The sequence below is a fragment of the Ursus arctos genome, unplaced genomic scaffold (genome assembly GCF_023065955.2).
Source record: "Ursus arctos isolate Adak ecotype North America unplaced genomic scaffold, UrsArc2.0 scaffold_11, whole genome shotgun sequence".
Classification (NCBI taxonomy): Eukaryota; Metazoa; Chordata; class Mammalia; order Carnivora; family Ursidae; genus Ursus; species Ursus arctos.
The window spans coordinates 614,787-632,352 of NW_026622775.1; the positions used below are offsets into that span (position 1 = coordinate 614,787).

At 36.8% G+C, this 17,566-nt stretch overlaps 1 long non-coding RNA gene across 1 annotated transcript in view; it reads left to right on the top strand.

Annotated features, from left to right (window-relative positions):
- LOC130543301 (uncharacterized) overlaps positions 1 to 17,566 on the top strand; it is a 56,170-nt gene that overhangs the window by 7,259 nt on the left and 31,345 nt on the right. Inside the window, exon 3 of the long non-coding RNA XR_008958551.1 lies at positions 12,303 to 12,427. This is a non-coding gene — a long non-coding RNA (uncharacterized LOC130543301). The remainder of the gene's footprint in view (positions 1 to 12,302; positions 12,428 to 17,566) is intronic.

Genomic DNA, 17,566 nt, shown 5'->3' on the forward strand with positions numbered 1-17,566 from the left:
AGTACTTATTTTTGTTAGGTTTGCTGAAATCAAATGAATGTTCCTGGAATCCAGGAAGATAAAGGTTAGCAATTATTTGGATAATTTATATCTCAGCGATGGATGATTTTTTTTTTTTTTTTTTATTCGACAGAGATAGAGACAGCCAGCGAAAGAGGGAACACAAGCAGGGGGAGTGGGAGAGGAAGAAGCAGGCTCACAGCGGAGGAGCCTGATGTGGGGTTCGATCCCATAACGCCGGGATCACGCCCTGAGCCGAAGGCAGACGCTTAACCGCTGTGCCACCCAGGCGCCCCTCAGCGATGGATGATTTTATGTCCTATATATTCTTAGAGACTATTCAGTGTATAATATTACACAGATATGAGCTTAACTGAAAGACACTTTTTGTAGTCCACACACTATACGTGAGTATTTTCCATAGGGGCCGATGGATGTCGGCAAACACACATAGACTTTGATCAATCATACACATTGATAAAGGTGGCGATATTACATTTCCAAGATTTTAGGCCTTGGAAACTGCTACAATTTCCATCTTTTCCGTTGCTTTTTTTGGGTAATATAATAGTTTCAGCCATTAAATTACAGTAAGATTAAGCAGAGACAAGAATATTGTATGAACTATTTCAGGCACATATAAATGTACATGAAAATATTAAGTGCAAACATTGAACAAAGAACTTGTATGTAATAAAGGGGTTTTAGTTCTCACGCAGTTAAAAAGGTTTTAACTTGATATTCGAACTTGATAAAATCCTAATTATCCTGGGCTTTCTAGACATTATCTATTTATGATTCATTCATATACTTCCTTCCTTCTTCTTCCCTATGAGCGATAGTAAAGATATCTGTAAACGTTCCGGTTCTGGAGCTGGATTGCCTGAAATTTCATTGTATCTCTACCACTTGTTAGCTTTGTGGCCTCAGGCAAGACAGACTACCTTGATATGCCTTTCCATTGGAAAATGGAGAAAATAATACCTCCTCATAAATTTGTAAATTTTACTACTTGTGAAGTATTAGAAAAATAATGTAAAAGTGCCCCATGTATTTTTTGATGTTCCAGATTTCACAATACCTAAAATATCATTTTATAAATCAAGTTAAATTTATGAGGCCCACGCTTTTAAAATAATTTTTCAGTTGAAGTAAAACACATTCAGAGAAGTGCCCAAAGTATATAATGTGCTCAGTTCAATGAATCATTACAAACCAGATATCTGTGTTCCTTATGGGGACCCTATGTCTCCCCCCTACCATTATCTCAACTTTCTTCCTCAAAAGTAACCCCTATCCTGACTTACAACACTGTATACCTATTGAGATATTTTATCTCTTTATATAAACTCTAACAGTGATCTTAAATTTTATAGGGGTGCATGCACGTGTGTGTGTGTTTAAATATTTTATTTTGAGAAATTTCAAACAAACAAACAATTGTGGAAAGAATGTTTCAATGAATTTCTGTGTACCATTACCCTGCTGCAAAAATCATTCACTCATGGCCAATTTTATTTTAAATATATCCCAACTTCACTGCTTGCACAAATTATTTTGAATCAAATCCAATACACCATATTTCATCTTTAAATATTTAGAATTAATCTTTAACAAATAGAGAATCTTTTTTGAAAACTCAACCAAATACTAATCATGTCTAAAATATTAATAATGTTTCCCTTAATATCACAAAAATCTAATTATGCATCAAAATTTTCTGTTAGGTTTCTGTGTGTGTGTGTGTAATGTTGGGGTTTTTTGGACTAAGTTTCAGAAACAAGGCTTACACACTACATTTGATTGACAGGTTTTCTTAGTCTTTTTTATTCTATAGATTCTTTTTGTTTTCTTTTTTCCCCTGCAGTTATTTGTTGAAGTAAATGCATCATTTATCCTATAGTTTTCCACAGTCTGGTTTTTATTGATTGCATTCCTGCAGTGAGGACCGTGCTGCTACTAACACACGTACAGCACCCTCATTGTTGAGTAAGAAGGAAGCAATGCCAGAATATGTCCAACTAATTGCACAGAGGCTGCTGCACCAAGATGTGAGTTCCACTGTGTAATGGTGCAAAAGGATCACATTCTCCTGAAGATAGGAAGTTTTTGTTTGCACATATATAACATATGAAAATGCAGGTAGTTTGAAAATTCATAGGCCACTTTCAGTGTAATTCCAAAGGGCTTTTTTTTAAAAAAAAAAAAGAGTTTATTTGAAATACTGTTATGTTTACAAAATGCAGGTAGTTTGAAAATTCATAGGCCACTTTCAGTGTAATTCCAAAGGGCTCTTTTTAAAAAAAAAGAGTTTATTTGAAATACTATTATGTTTACAAAATGTAGCTAGCCTGTTTCCTGACATCAGTTGTTCTGGTGTTCAAAGGGCAATTTAGTTTCTGCTTTAGAAAATATTGGTGTTACGAGTTTACATGACTGGTGGATGGCCATTCAGATTCCACACTCACTGGTGTCATTCGGGCCAAATTTACAACATTACAACATTTAATTTGCTCTTGTTAAATCCTTATAGAATCAAATTGAGACTTTTAAAAGCCTCCACCCAATTTAATTCCACATCCGTTTCCCCCATTCCTCACCAATGACTTAATCCCTTACTTTGCTGAAAAGATTGACTTTTCCTTCGCTCTTTATATTTGAAGAAACAGGAAGTTTTCTCACAGAAATGGCGCACAGTGTTAGTGATCAAGTGCATGGGGCCAGAGGTCAGTGATCTGGGTTTAGACTGAGGCTCTTCCACTTACAAGCTGTGTGACTTCGGATAAATTACTAACACTTCGAATTTCAGTTTCCTTTTCTATAAAAGGGAATTAAAAATCTACTCTACTCATAGTGTTGATGTAACTCTTGGTTGAGATAAGCTTATTGTAAAGTGCTTGACACAAACTGGACACAGAGGAAAGTTCTTAATGTCAACGAACAGTGCGTTATTAACGATGATCGCAATGATGAGTGGTATGAAAATCCCCTTCCAGTTCCTCCAACACGCCACTCGAGACCAGTTCTCCAGAGCTACATGTCTCGTTACCCATTCACTAATTCACAAACAGGTTATCTCACAGGCACTTCATAGGAGTCATTGCTGTAGATGCTGGGAGCACAGAGAAGAATAAGGTGTGGTTCTACTGAGTGGCTTACAATCTATCCCTTATTTTAAGAAACTCACTAAACCCTAATTGCCTTTAGACTGATTCTAAAGCCCTCATATTTGTGGCTATGCGCAATATGCCTATTAACCAACAATGTGACCTCATTTTACCACAACTCCTCTGAGATGACCAAGTGGAGTTACTTATTGTAACTCAAATCATCTTAAAGCTTTCCCGTCTTTATGTGTGGGTACATGCTTTTTACATGTCCCTTCATCTCTGCCTTAGGAACTACAACCCATTCTTCAAATAAATTTTATAATTAAATGCTGTAGGGACAGAAAAACTTTCCCTTCGTCCCTTCTAGGTTCTTTGGCTGGTCTAATAATTAAATTGCCAGAGACAGATTAACAGAAGAAGAAACAAATTTAATTTTGTACACACAGAAAACGCAAAGATATGAGACACCAGGGCAAGTCGGGCATTTGAGGCTTGTGCGCCATCTTGAGTGAAGGAATGGGACAGGGGCCTGGGGCTTCAAAGAGGAGGAGGGCAATTCACAGGATGGTTAAGAGCAGATGTTTGCTAATTAGAGGTTTGCTCTGCCATGCACGTAGGTCTTTCAGATAAAAGAAGTTGCCTCTCATAATAGCTCTTTCTCTGGTATAGGCCCCCTATCCAAATTCTTATAGTTAAGGGAGAGGTAAAAGTTTTTCCTGAGTCTGCTGGGTCTTGATTGCTTTCAGCTCAAAATAATCCACATGCCAAAGCAGCATATTTTGGGGTGGGTATATTCTACTCCCCTTGAATGCAAAGTTTGATTTTTCTGAACCCCTGTCCCCTAGCATCACTGCATATTTCTAATGGCATTTATCTAATTCAGCCTTCCAACTTAATTACATAAATATCTGTATCTGTTCGCTGCCTTCTGACCCACATTACCATTATCATAAACTCCTTGAGAGCTGTAACTCTATCTTATGTTACCTAGAAAATGGTTGTACATATAATAGGATAATACTATTTCATTTAAATAAAAACAGATATATTCAGTTTCCATATCAGCATCATATTAAAAGCAAATATTTCTCTATTTTGATATAAGCCTGAAGAAAAGGGTTCATTTTCCTCCCAACATAGTTACGGTATCCTCTTCCTGATGAATGGTAGAGTAAAGGTCACTACATGCCCTCCAATAGTCACTTTTCCCTTTTCTCTTAATAACAGAATTTCTAACTGAGGATATGATTGCCTGATGGGAGTCTCCCTTGCTGCTAGGCTGCTGAAATAAGCCCATCCACGCCAGTGAGTTATGCACCAAAGTGATCTGTATGACTAATTTCTAAACAGGATTTTAGGGGAAAAGTTGATTGATTCAATCCATCACCAATTATTTTAATTGAAATATAGTGAAAATTGTGTTTTTCCCACAAATATACCTCAAATAATTAAAAAACATGCTGTTAAACTGGTGGTTTTAGGGGTAAAGATACTCCTGCAGCACCATATTTCAAAAGTAGGATTTTTTGGTGTGCCTGGGTGGCTCAGTCATTAAGCGTCTGCCTTTGGCTCAGGGTGTAATCCCCGTGTTCTGGGATCGAGCCCCACATCAGGCTCCTCTGCTGGGAGCCTGCTTCTCCCTCTCTCACTCCCCCTGCTTGTGTTCCCTCTCTCGCTGGCTGTCTCTATCTGTGTGAAATAAATAAATAAAATCTTTTTTAAAAAGTAGGATTTTTTGTATCATTTGTATTTTTTACAAAGCTGCATAACTGATACCTACACTGACATTGTTTCATTAAAATATGATAAATAGGTTATACCTGATCATTAAGAATAGCCATAGGATAATTAAAGAGCAGGTGAGCACTGTGCTCCCTGCTCCTTTTTGATTGACTGGCTCCAGCGTGGTTGTGGTGAGGAGCCTCCTGGGAGCATAGAAACAACAGCAAAGGGTATGGGAACAAGATGGAAAGAGCCTGGTGTGTGATTTCAAGGAGTAAGCAAACCAGCTTGGCCTTTTTTTTTTTTTTTTAAAGATTTTATTTATTTATGTGACAGAGAGACAGCCAGCGAGAGAGGGAACACAAGCAGGGGGAGTGGGAGAGGAAGAAGCAGGCTCCCAGCGGAGGAGCCCGATGTGGGGCTCGATCCCAGAACGCCGGGATCACGCCCTGAGCTGAAGGCAGACGCTTAACGACTGCGCTACCCAGGTGCCCCCCAGCTTGGACTTTTTATGCCCAAACTTTATGTGAAAGAAATTTAACTTTTACCTTGAAGAATTTTCTGTTGTTGTAATTGTCTGTTACAGCAGCCTAGCCTGACTGTAAATAAAACTACCTGTTTATAAACTTACCTCACATACACTCACAAAATTGCTGTATATTATTTTAAAGAATAGAGCTAACTTTAGATATATATGCAAGAATCCTTACGTAGAAATTTGAGAATAAAGGAGCAGGGCATTTTGATTTCTACCTATTAAAAAAGAAAATACTTTCAATACAGAAAGAAATCAGAACAAAAAGAAGAATTTTTATGAGAAAAGCAATTTTTTCAAGCTTAAATAAAAATAACATTAACATATTCATGATATCCAAGATAGATCTTACCACTTTTTAAAGCTCTACTTAAGGTGGAATGGTACAGAAGATTATTATTAATGACCTGAAAGTTAAAGTCATTACTAATAAAAATGCATAGGTTTAAACCAAGTCAAATTATGCCAATTCACACAGAGAAAATATTAAAGTATTCTGCTTAACATGAAAATGACAAGACAGCACCGTTTGTGGCCCTGAGTTCTAAGGCTGACCATCAGATTCATGTGAGGAAGTAGGGCATCTTCCTGGGATTCCCCTGCAGGCTGATTTATTCAACATCTCTGAGGATGTCTCTGGGCTTCTGAGTCTCATTTGTATTTTAAAAATTCCCAGAAGGTTGTGATAATCAACGATTTGAGCACAACTACTGTGAAGTATAGTTCCAGTGCTCCAGACTAGAAGTTAAAAATAAAAGTCAAAGACTATCTTGAGGGATTTGTGATTTAATGTGAAGAGATAGAACAAAGACTAGAAAGTAATTGAAAACACTAAACCATTTCAAAACTTCAGAATTTCAACACTAAAACTTTTCTCTAGCCATATGGTTTTATACAGTTCTTTGGAATTGCTCTCGTTTGATTTCTCAGTGCATAGTTTTTTTGTTTGCTTTGTTTTTGACTTCAATTACTAACCTCTTTAAGAAAAATCTTCTTTGAAGTTTCAGGGAAAAAAAATTGTATAACAGATTTATACAATACCTTCTATTAATTGTCCTATGGCTTTTCTTAATAATCAGGTATAATTTGTTTATCATATTTTAATGAAACAATGTCATCATAGATATCAGTTATGCAGCTTTGTAAAAAATATGAATGATACAAAAAAAATCCCACTTTTTAAATGTGGCACTGCAGGAATATTTTTGCCCCTAAAACCACTGATTTAACAGCATGATTTGCTAATTACTTGAGGTATAATTTTGGGAAAAACCTAATTATCATTGTCTTTGGATTAAAATAATTGGTGATGGAGTGACTCAACTTTTCCCATTAAATCCTTTTTAGAAATTAGAAAATTACAAATTAATAACAAATTAAAGATATCAGTTATTTTCTTAGAATAGAGCACATAGTGGGTGTTTAATATTTGTTTCAAATATATTTTAACTGAATCAAATCAGATCAAATGCTAAATTTGTAAAGGAAATATATTAAACTATCAAAAGTGTTTACCCTATTAGATTTTGTCAACCAAGAAAAGACAAAATAAAATGTATACATTTATTTGGGGATTGCAGTTCAGGAGACAGATGGAAATTAAAAGCATGCTCTGGAGAGACAAAGGAGTTAAAGCTTTTAAAGAGGAAAAAGGGAATCTACGTAAGTTGTTTTGAACACATTGTGATTGGTGCTGGTATAGCTATAGTTATGCAAATCTCTATGTAATTGGTTGCTAGGGCTAGTGTTAGGTGGAAGGTCCACTTATGTCCATGTTAACATGCAACAGGTGCTCTAACTTTTAGCTGAGTTCAGCAAAAACTTCAAGAATGTGCAACAGAACGTACCCAGAAGCCTCACTTCCTCAATGTCTTCCTGGCTACATTTTAAATAAACCTCTTAATAATGCTTACTCCAATTTTTTCTCTCCATTATCAGTTTGTGAGTTTGCTAAGAGCAAGGGTAATAACTGGTCAGATTCTACTGAAACCAATTTGTCTGGTCAAAGAACACCCAAAATAGGGTTGTTTGCCATTTCATAATCCATAATTATAACTGCAGGAAAATTCGCATGCAAGGCTAAAGATAAAGAATTTGAGGGGCACATGGGTGGCTCATTCAGTTAAACATCTGACTCATGATTTTAGCTCAGATCATGATCTCAAGCTTGTGAGACTGAGCAGGCGTGGAGGCCCCACACTGAGTGGGGAGTCTGCTTGGGATTCCCTCTGCCCCTGCCCACACTCACGTGCAGTCTCTCTCTCTCTCTCAAATAAATAAATAAATAAATAAAATCTTTAAAAAAAAGCAAAAGAAGTTGACCATTTGACCATTCATTCTGACTATTTAAACTCACTAGTAAATTATACTTCAACATGCATTGGAGTAGGAATTAAAAATAAGAAGTAGAGAACAACCCAAGCTACCAGGTCAACTTAATTGCTTACTCTGATTAAGTGAAGATTTGTTTTTCTTTAGGAAAATCCTTTGGGATATAGGACTCCTGGAAAATCTTTTTTCTTTCTCTCAAATCCAGATAATTCATATGCAATAGAAATTGCAAAGGTCACAGTGATTTGATTAGCTATCAAGGAGGGACTTCTTTGCTCCTCCTACACTCACTGTTAAGACCAAGATTAAATTAGCATGACAAAACTGAACACATTCTTCTTTATTAAATAGAAAGTTTGAGTGAAATTTCTTTGTATTCTCCTAGTGAAATTTTGAACTCAGTACAAAGGGGTTTAAACTTTAGGACACAATTTCCCATAGTACTTGCAATTTTTCTCTACTTTGGAGTCATTTGAATTACAAATATGTCTGGGAAGAAACTCTTAAAATATTAGGACTTGTGACTTAGTGAATTTCTATGTGTAAGCAAATATATTCTTACCTTTAGCATATATTATGGCCAATCAACTACTTGGCAGTATTAATTTCAACAAATTATTTGTATGGAAAAGCACATTGTTAAACCAGGAGTACTCTGGGACATGTTAACATTTTTCATTTCCTGTTGTGGGGGATGAAATTAATTTCCCCTTTATCCTTCGAGGTCCTTGGCTGAGGACCACCTCTCCCCCCAATAATAAAAAGTCAGATTAACAGGAGAAAAACAAACAGACGTTTAATCACATGTATACTGTATACATGGAAGATACTCAGCAAAACTGAATAACTCAAATGGCCCAAGCCAACACCTTGTCAGCCAAAGACAAAAGAAGATGTTGTAGGGGAGGGAGCTAGTTATGGGAGGTTATCAGATAAAGCAAGTAAACAAGGGTTGTCATTTAAATCAGTAACTTTTTCCATTGATACGGGTTTCTATAGATTTAGTCCTCTTTCTAGTATAGAGAAGAAGACACACTTATAAATAAAGATTTCCCTTGTAAATATAAATGTCCCTTACAAAAGGGTAGTTTCTACTGGGTTTTCAGAGATCCTCCTGTCTCTTGTTTCTTAGAAAATAACCAGCTCTAGATAATCCTTATGCCAAAGAGGCATGTTTGGGATGGCAAATTCTGCTCCCCTTCAGTGTGTCAACCTGAAAATAAAGAGCCACAGTGAGAGACAAAAAAGTTTCTATTTGGGACCAAAGAATTGCACTTTGAGGAGCACAGATTCAGATGAATACCCAAATACAGTTCCTGCTTCTAAGGTGAAAGCAAAAGTTTTTTTATGGTGAAAAGGAAAGGGGGCAATTCCATGAGTTGAAGAAAAGGAAAAAAAAAAAAAGTCTTATGGGTGTTAACAAACTAAGCTACTCTGGCTTATATACTGATTAACTGTTGATTTCATCTTCAGAAAGTCCATAACTATCAGTCTTGTGGTCAGGATGTGGTCAAAGTAATTAGCAATTACTTAAAACAATTGTGGTTTTGCCCAGTCCAAAGGTTTTGGTGCAGTTCAAACAAGGCAAGTAATGTGGTTTCTATATAATGGTTATTCTGACTTATTTTATTTTATTTTATTTAAGATTTTATTTTTATTTATTTGAAAGCAAGAGAGAGAGCATAAGCAGGGGAGAGGAGCAGAGGAGGGGAGAGGTGCAGAGGAAGGGAGAGAAGCAGAGTCTCTGCTGAGTAGGGAGCCCGGTGTGGGGCTCCATCCCAGGACCCTGGGATCATGACCTGCAAGCAGACCGTTAACCAGCTGAGCCACCCAGGTGCCACCCCCCCCCCCCTTTTTAAAGATTTTATTTCCAACTCCATTTTAAAATGACTCTGGTCATGTCAATTTTTCACATTTCCCCCTTTCGATCTACATCTTTCTCTGAAAACATCAACCACTGGAAAACATTGCTGATGAGACATCAAGCATCACCAATCCCTCCAGTAAGGCTCATTCTCAGTGTATCAAATCCCATGTGGGAGGCAAAGTGATTCTTTGGGAGCCTTGGGCCACATTTGAGCAACAGTGCCAGAGCCAAGAATGTTTTTACCGTCCAATTTCTTAAGGCCAGATATCTTCTGCCGTTTCTGGAACTGCCCCACATCATGTCTCGTAAGACTTAGAACTCATTTCTAAATGCTGAGCGACCATTATCTAGGTGGTGTCCACTGAGCTATACAGAGGAGACAAAGTTTTGCAATGACAAAAATCCCTAAAATAATAAATAAAATGCTGAGTACACATTGGAGGAGTAATCTGAACTAGGAAGCAATTCCTGAGGACAACCAGCTAAAAAGATCAAAGAACCAGCGGGCACTGCATTTAACCACTTGGTTTGTGCCCAGATTTTATCTAGTTTCTATTTCTACTTCACCAGAGGTGTTCACCCCAGTACAAGATGTGTTTGCTGTAAAACAAACCCTACCTTGTTCCACTAGGAGGTAGTCAAGAGCAATTCTATTATCTAGTACAACTTGTGCAAGGGAGTCCAAAGACTTTTCTTGGGCAGCTATTGCTTAAGTGACAGATTTGGCAATATCCCTCAAGGTTTTAGAAAGGTTTCTGATCGTGTATTCATTTACCTAGCAAACTAGGTTATGCCAATAGAGATTCAGGGAATTGCTTTCAAAGCCTGTTTAACCTTTAGTGCTGGAAATAATTTTTTTGATAATTGTTTTTTTTTTCAGAGCCTGGTCATTTGCAAAATATGTTCTACTACTTTTTTTTCCCCCCTGAAGAGGTATTCTGACCTTCAACTAGCATTTAAATTATACATGATTTCCATAACTTAAATTCTTGCGAAGATCATTAAGCACAGGCCAGCAGAAAGGGTCTTTCCAGTACATTAATGTGCGCCACGTCTAAGGCAGATGGAAAAGAGGAACACGCAAACAAACACTGAGCTTCAGACTGAAGTGAGTTATGGGTAGAGGTGGAGGACTGATGGTTGTTAAAGGTGTGAAAGTAAATAAAGGGGAACTTATTTAAAACGGAGCCAGAAACACTGAAGGGGGAGCTCTCACATACCACTCTAAGCCTGCATAACCTGCAAGAAGGAAGGTAATTATGTCAACGAGGGAGGATGTTTTCACAGAGGAATTTATCTCCTGACTTTAAGAAAAGCAAGGAAGATCCCTCTCTGCCCCAGCAACACCTGCAGGCAATGAGAAACCATCAAAGACTCAAGCCCTTCTTCTCCAATAAATTTCTGTTCAGAACATCCTTCCCAAATTTCTTCCTAAAGCCTATTAAAAGCTGGTAACTAACATATCATTAAAAAAAAAAAAAAAAAGCTGACCTTCCCTTTGTTTCTTCAGACTTGCCTATGATCCGCTTGCTTGCCTGAATTACAATTCTTCCGCTATCCCCAAATATACTTTTTTTTTAAATCAAGTTGCACTTCGCCCTATTTAAAGTTAATAAAGGGACAGGATTGTATACTTTGTAATATCATTTGTGCTGTCCAAGAAGAGAACTGAGAACCCCACATGAACCAACACTAAACCTGACTACAAGTTGGAACAGAAGTAATTGAGTGTGGCTGGGCCAATAACAGGAGCGAGAGGAGAAGCCAGAGTTAGGATTCAGTGAATGGTCTTATTTTCTCCAAGTCCTTCCTTCTGCTTTAAACTATTATCATTCATCTTACTGAATGAGAAATTCAAAAGTGGAGCAAAGCAATTGTCTTTCTAATGCTCAAGAGGATAAGGCAAAGAATATGTTGTAACTTTATTGAAAACCTGCTGTTTGCCAGGTACTAGGTTGGCCCTGGAAATTTTTAAATAAATTCACCACAATCCCTTACCCTCAGGGAGATTGAAATTTTATTTGAGAAACAGAGAAATATTAATTTTATAGTGATGAGAATTTCACAGGTTATATACTTAACACAATCTTGGAGGTCAGAAAATCCTTTGTAATGAGGAACTGACAGTGTATAGAGTTTTGTCAGGAATTATCCAGGAGGTTGGAGGCAGTGGGGATAGGAGTGGGGCATGGGAAGGGAAGAATGAGAGTGAGAATGGAAATATTTTGGCATCTCATGTTACAGATAAGAATTCTTGTGCGAGTATTATTTTCACTCATTGTAAGTGATTTTTTAAAAAAAATATGCAATAATAATAAACTTCTTTAACTTCATTTTTTTGTTTTTGTTTTTTGGAGTTGACAGATTTTATCTGGGTGTGTTCTTTGTTTAATATATTGATTAATATCCATGTATTTTAATTTATATAATTTTAGTCTCTTTGCACTATAGTCTCTAGAATCCCTTTCTTGATTATTCAAATTAGAAACTAAATTTTCAGCTTTATCTATTCTTCTGATTAGCACTTTTAAAAAGTTCTGCCATCATCATGAATTCACATTTCTTCATAAATGCAGTTTGTGTTTGTGAGGCTTGGCTAGCATATCTCATTCAATAGGACAAATGTATTTTTTCATGAATTTGTATTCCAAATTTTCTATATTTTTTGTAGATTTATATCCCAACATTCTTATGAATTGTATGTATCTTAATGAAAGAATTATTTTCTATTCCCCAGAGTCGATCAGCATAAATAACTAGTGCAAAGTGCAGCTGAAGAGGTGACAAGCTCAGAGTCCTTGAATACTAGATGGAGACACAAAATAGAAGAATTAAAATCTTGCTGACGCTACAGCAGTAAAGGTACTGTTGCATACTCTTGCCCTTGCCAAGTGAAAATAGATGTTTTCTACATCTCTTGTTAAATAAAGACAAGTCGCCGTCATTTTAATAGCTACGTAGTGTTTGGTAGGCAGATGTTTTTATTTATTTTGGCAGGAAAACCACATGTAGCACAGCTGTTAAAATTGTAGCTACTATTTACCTCAATGGACCATGATCTGCTCTTATTATCCATCGATACAGAGCAGGCCAGTGAAAGGTGAATATAAAATGAATTGAAAAACATTGGATCTACTCTTTCAGGTGGTCATCAATCTCTCTAAATCTTCATAAAGTGGGGTTTTATAATTACTGATATGCTTTTGTTTGAGAGAAGGGGACCAGATGGCTTATATAATAAGCTTTTATATTTTCTTACCATTATATTTTCTTTTCCATAACTGAAGAAGTCAATACAATTTTTTTTTTTGGCAATTACAGAAGATAACTATTCTAAGTTTATCCTGTGTAACTTGGGAAGTAACATCTTGTAGTGTTCAGGATTCCTCAATCAAGTATTCCAGGGTCGTACCCCAATTTATCAACTGGCACCCACCATTCCCTACTCTGACTAGTGGACCTGAGTTGCCTTGTGGGTCTAAGGAATTATAGCCGTTATCAAAGAAGCCCTGTAGTTCTTTTTTCCCCTTATCCTGTTATCTGCATAAATGGCGTAGGTAGCTTTGAGGGAAATGATAGGGGAGATCAAAGTGTGCAATTGTGTACCACAGCGAGACCCTTCCTTGGCGTATCGGTCATACCTTCACACAATAATGTGACCACCTGTGATTGCATTTAATGTGGGAAATAAATTAGGAGTAGTAACTCTGCTTTTAAGGCTAAGTTTGTCTTTTGTTTGATAGTTCTTAGTGTTTTGTTTGTTTTTAGTTTAGTTTTGTTTTTTGCTTTGATTTTGACTTCATGGTAGACTCAATAGGACTGTAAACACTACGTAGTGTCATTTCCCAAGTTTATTTCACCTGACATTCTATTTTATTTGTAGGGACTTATCAATTTTTTTTAAAGATTTTATTTATTTATTTGACAGAGATAGAGACAGCCAGTGAGAGAGGGAACACAAGCAGGGGGAGTGGGAGAGGAAGAAGCAGGCTCCCAGCGGAGGAGCCTGATGTGGGGCTCGATCCCATAACGCCGGGATCACGCCCTGAGCCGAAGGCAGATGCTTAACCACTGTGCCACCCAGGCGCCCCTGGGACTTATCAATTATTAACCACAGGTAGAAATCCATATGATTTCATATTGTTTTACCATTCAAGTATAAACTTAATGGGCTGACATTCAATTTTATTTCTAGTAACCTCATGATTTATTAACTATAGCCTGAGGTCCATGTTTATGTCATATCATTATTGAAGTGCTAAGTGCAATATATGTCCATTGTGGTAGCTATCCCACTATATGTCTGGAGGTTATATACATGTATTTGGTATATTTCCACTGCAATTAGGAATCTAACAGGTATTTGCACTCACTCTCACCAATATTCCTATGACAAAACAGTGAGTAGGTTGTTTTTAAGATATGTAGCTACTACAGTCCTCAGTCTATTCTTCAAGACCTGGCATGGGGGCCCTCTTGGAAATTATTGGATGAGAAAGAGCAAAGCTAGGTTTTGTCCTGTAATACCATTGAATTTATTCCTTTATATTTCTCATCCTACTATTGAATACCTAATTTTATATTTGATGGCCATAATCTTCAGCATAATATAAAATGAGTCCTTGTTATAACTATAATTGAATTATCTACTCTATGAAATTGCTCCAAATCAGAAATGTCCACTTGAGTCAGGACATCGAATGAGTCGTCTCTGGTAAGCGCTCTTATATCCATACACTCTTCATGACCTAAATTTGTGATTTTTTTTGATAGTGTGCCTTTTAAAATTCATTCCTAATTTGTTTCCTGGACTTCTTTATGATATACAAGAAAATTCTTGTATTTCTTTCTCCATGTGAGCTTTTTCTTTATACGTTAAATCTTTACGTCTATACTCAAGGTATAATGCTTAAAGACTCATGTCATTTTGAGTTTAATCATGATCACTAATATAAAAGAAGAAGGAGGAGGAGGAAGGGGAGGAGGAGAAGGAGAAGAAGAAAAAAACTGAACAGTTTTGTGGACTAGTGGCCAAGGACTGAGACGGTTGGTGAAGAGAATCCCCCAGAGTCGAAGAGCAGTAGTGCCAGGTCTTTTACCCTTTTTCAAAATGCTTTCCTGCTGGTGAAGCCCTTGCTCTGTGGTGAAGACTTGGGAGACTAGGAGAAGAGGGACCTGTGTCAACACACAGTTCTACAGGGGTGAGGAGAATGTATTGAAAGAGAAGAAAGTATGCCTAAGTTGAAGTATCTAAGAAAGAAGAGCAATTTCTATAATCAATAGACATTGACCTCTTTTTGCAATATGCATGTGTATGTGAGGAATACAAATACATGTATAGTAAGTTGGGGACTGGCTAGGGTCTAGCATTTTCTAATAGGACTTTCTCTGATGCTAGAAATGTTCTCTCTCTCTGCTTTCCAGTATAGTAGGCATTAGTCTCATGTGGGTGTTTTAGCATTTTAAATGCGTCTAATATTACTAAAGGGGTGAATTTTAAATTTTGTGTGTTTTATTTAATATTAACTTAAATAGGCAAAATGACTAGTAACTACTGTAGTGTATAGCATAGGTAACATTGCTTTCCGTCATCTTCTCTCCCATTTTTTTTAAGATTCTTTATTTACTCATTTGAGAGAGAGAGAGAGAGCAAGAGCACGAGCCGGGGTTGGCAGGGGAGGTCAGAGGGAGAGAGAAAAGCAGATTCCCTGCTTGGTGGGGAGCCCAAGGTAGGGTGCGATCCCAGAACCCCGGAATCATGACCTGAGCCGGAGGCAGACACTTAACTGACTGAGCCTCCCAAGCATCCCACCTTCTTTCTCATTTTTACTAAATGCAGTCTATGCCTAATGCAGTGCAAATTATTGTGAATCATGAAAGAAGAAAAATCCTTGATTAAGTGCTTTCCTGGCACTGAAGACCCTGCTCTTCAGTGAAGGAGTGGGAGACTGTAAGAAGGGGGACATGTATCAGCAGAAAGTTCTACACTGGTGAATCAGTGTACAGGACATATATTTATGACAGATATCTGGTAAAATTATTAATAAATGAATAATGAAAAAGAAAATTTTGATTTTTATTAAAACATAAAACAGACTCTGTTCAGAAATTTAGAAGTGGCTTGACTGAAAAATAATTAATACATTTTTTTTTTAACTACTTGGTTTGGAAGCTGTTACCCAGCAATAGGTAACTAGTACAGTCAACCCTTGAACAATGTGAGAGGGTTAAGGGACCCTAATTCTTGTGAGTCAAAAATCCATATATGACTTTGACTTCCCCAAAACTTAACTACTAATAGCCTGCTGTTGACTGGAAGCCTTACCGATAACATAAACAATTGATTACCACGTATTTTTATGTTACATGTATTATATACTGTATTCTTACAACAAAGCAAGCTGAAGAAAAAATATTAATAAGGAAATCATAAGGAAGAGAAAATACATTTATAATGCTGTACTGTACTTATTGAAAAAAATCTGTATATAAGTGGTCCTACACAGTTCAAACCTGTGTTTTTCAAGGGTCAGCTGTTCATCAGCTCTTTGACTAACTGTGCCTCCACTCCCCCCTCCAACAGAGATCTCAGCACAGTGTGGCCTGCAGAATGCAGCATAGCCATTCTGTGCATGTATCAGTACCAGTTTGTTTTGGAGATTTCATGGGAATTGTGAGAAATGAGAGCAAAGAAGATGACATTCAGAACTGGTTTTCTTCTGCTTAGAGTTGAGCTGTGAAGTAAAGCAAAAAAAAAAAAAAAGTTTTATTTTTTATCTGTTCATGATAGGATATGCTCCTATAAGGATAAAAAAAATTATTCTAATCTTTTGTCTATTTCAGAAACATTTGAATAATTTTATTTCATATGATTTGTTTACCACTTTGTCAACAGCTGTAGTTTTATAAGTTCAAAGACTTTTGACAACAATTGTAGGTAAAGTTTTAAAAATGACTTTTGATATTGAGATTCTTGGAACACTGAAGATATGGCAAAATTGTAGGTAAAATTTTTGCCGTCCATCTAAAGTCAATGAAAATGTAGTAGAAAATCAAATCTACCAGGAGTTAAGTGTTGGGTTGTAGGTTCACCTTTGTACCTAACTAGCTCTGTGGCCTTAGACAGATACCATAAACTTTTATCTAGTATAAGGAGCTGACTAGAAGCTATCTAAAATATCACCTTATTTTAAAGTCTTGGTAGTTTCTTATTTGACATGTTTTGGTGGAAACTTTGGATTAAAATTTTTGGTTCTGTTGGCCACATTTTAAAAAGATTATAAAAAACACTGGATTGGGGCCCCTGGGTGGCTCAGTCTATTAAGCATCTGACTCTTGATTTCAGCTCAGGTCATGATCTCAGGGTTATGAGATCAAGCCCTGCGTCTGGCTGTGCCTGGGGCATGGAGCCTGCTTGGGATTCTCTCCCTCTCCTCTGCCCCTTCCCCCACCCCTGCTCACGTGCACACTCTCTCTCACTTTCTCTCTCTCTCTCTCTCTCTCCCCGCCTCTCTGCCCCTACCCCTCTTTAAAAAAAAAACAAATAAAAACAAAAAACAAAACACTGGATTAAAGCTAATGGAGAAAGACCTGTCAACTTATTATTACAGTGAATTTCAAAGATATTAAATGCTTCTTAAAAAGTATCATCATAATAGGACTGTGAATGGTGTCAGATGAGGGAATTTTTGTAGGAAGTCTTTTTTAAAAACTCAAAGCAAGATCATGAACAAGAGTTAAAGGTCAAGCATAAGATTAAGCTGGACTGCCTTAGAAACCAACTATTAAAATAGAAGTCATGGATCAATTGTCAAAAGAACATTACAAGTAAAACCTCTATAAGGTACAATAGGACAATTTCTATAAAGCTTTTAAATATGTATTATCTATGACCCAGAACATTGCTTCTTGGAATTATCCTACAGACATAACCATTACTGTAATTGTGGTATATGAATTAATTTGACATCTATTTAAATTCACAGTATTTCAGGCTAAAAG